The sequence below is a fragment of the Rutidosis leptorrhynchoides genome, chromosome 6, assembly GCF_046630445.1.
Source record: "Rutidosis leptorrhynchoides isolate AG116_Rl617_1_P2 chromosome 6, CSIRO_AGI_Rlap_v1, whole genome shotgun sequence".
Taxonomy (NCBI): Eukaryota; Viridiplantae; Streptophyta; class Magnoliopsida; order Asterales; family Asteraceae; genus Rutidosis; species Rutidosis leptorrhynchoides.
This window is the reverse complement of record NC_092338.1, coordinates 386,979,825-386,981,992: the sequence shown is the minus strand read 5'-3', so window position 1 is coordinate 386,981,992 and position 2,168 is coordinate 386,979,825.

The window sequence follows — 2,168 nt, the reverse complement described above, 5'->3', positions numbered from 1 at the left end:
CGCATATTCCCTTTATTATGAAATCTTACTACACCGTACCAAGGTGTAGTCACGAAACGAAGTACTGTGCAACCGTTGAATACTGGTCGTCCAGTCCGGTTGGGGTTGTCAGGCCCGATAGATCTATCAACAGGATTCGCGTTTACAATACCGCTGTAAATATTAGTTACCAAGCTACAGGGAAGTATGCCAGTGGTACAACTCAACGTAGAATATATTTTTCAGTTACTTGTGTCCATAGCGTAAAACATAAAATACATGTATTCTCATCCCGAAATATTTAGAGTTTAAAAGTGGGACTATATACTCACTTTTGTCTTGAAGATATGTAATTTCGACTTGGTCTCCGATTGATATCACGAACCTATCCATATATAATATATCAATACCTTTTCTTTTTAAACAATCGTCACATATATATACTTATAATACTTTTAATACCTTTAATAATTCCTTAGTCCGTAATTAGCAGTCCGATGTTAGTAATTCAATTTTAATGGTTCATATTTAGTTGTTTAATAAACCCCCAATGAAATAAATAAAACCCCCATCGTATATGTATTGGTCGAGATTAATCTTGACCCATGGTACCGGTGTTGTCAAATGACGTGTTGCGTACATAAAGTACCGGTGTTGTCAAATGACGTGTTGCGTACAATCATGAGATCTTATGATTAATCTTCTCGTATTGTTTACGGGTGATCCTGAACCATATAAAATTAAATTATGAGTACATATGTATAAAATATCATGTTACTTTAGGAAGATGTGATTTATTTAATTTTCTCCAATTATTTTCGTGGCTAAACTAGTCTTGGATATCCGATTTTGTTTTGGTCATAATTTCTTCGTTACAACTCCGTTTTCGTTGATTCAACTTTCCACTTCCTTGGATCGAGTCCCTCTTTAAGAATATGAACTGTAAATACCTTAGTTTGTATTCGAAATCATAGGTCATAGGTCAAATTTTGGTGAAACTTATGAAGTTAATCATTTTTGTTACAAAAACATCATTTAATGACCATTTTTCTAAAAATACTTATACTATGAATTAAATCATGAAATTTTTATGTGTTAACATATTCGTAAGAAATATCATTTTTCCAGAATATAAACCTCCAATTCAAGGTTCAAGATGGTTTTTAATTATCCAACCCAAAACAGCCCCCGGTTGCACTCCGACGTCATAAAAACAGTTTTTAAGGTATTCTTTGAAAAACCAAGTTATACCTTGTTAAATTAGCATATATTTAAGTTATATTACAGGTCTTGAAGTATTTTAAAAGTTAAGTTAGAAGGATCTATTTAGTTTGCAAACAAGTTTGAAATCATTCAAACTATGTTTTTGTTGTTAAAATTGTATACCATACAATAAGATAGCTATATATATATGAATCGAATAAGGTTATGAACAAAGTTACTACCTCAAGTTACTTGGACAAGATTGCTGTAAAAGAGAAGTAAAAACCTAGAACCAAAAGAGTGATGAAATTGGATGAAAGATTGGAAGCAACTTAAGACATAAACTTGAATTGAAAGTTGTATTTTTGTAGTGTTTTTGTTGATCTTTTTATGGTGGTGTTTAAGGTGATTCTTGAGAGGATTTTTGCTGGAGTTCTTAGAGAGACATGAGGCTAGTAAGTGTGTGTGTTTAGCTAGAGAAATGATGTTCCAAAAATTGAAAATGGATGCATGTATTTATGGTGGTGTAAAAGGTGTATAAATTTGTAATTTTGTGAAAAGATCTTTTAATCATGTGAAATTGTCATACTAAATAACAAAAGTAGTTACCTTATACATAAGGCATGAACAAGGGCTGGTTGGTGGTGATTTGATGTGTATATACCAATAGTAAATACGTATAGAAGCTAGGTATGATACGAGTACATATACTCTAGATATACGTATAGAAATCTTGTGAAAAATGGAATGAGGATTCAAATATAGCTATCTTTTGTGAATATACTTATATTGTTTTATGTATTTAAGTCTTTAAAAGTGATTAAATACATTATATATACGATATATGTATAAACATTATAGGTCGTAAGTATTTATGTCAAATAACGTTACGTATAGTTATCGTTTTGAAAGCTTAAGTTAGTAGTTTCAAAATATACTTATAACTTATTGTTATTAATACAAAATGAGATATTTAAACATCCTTA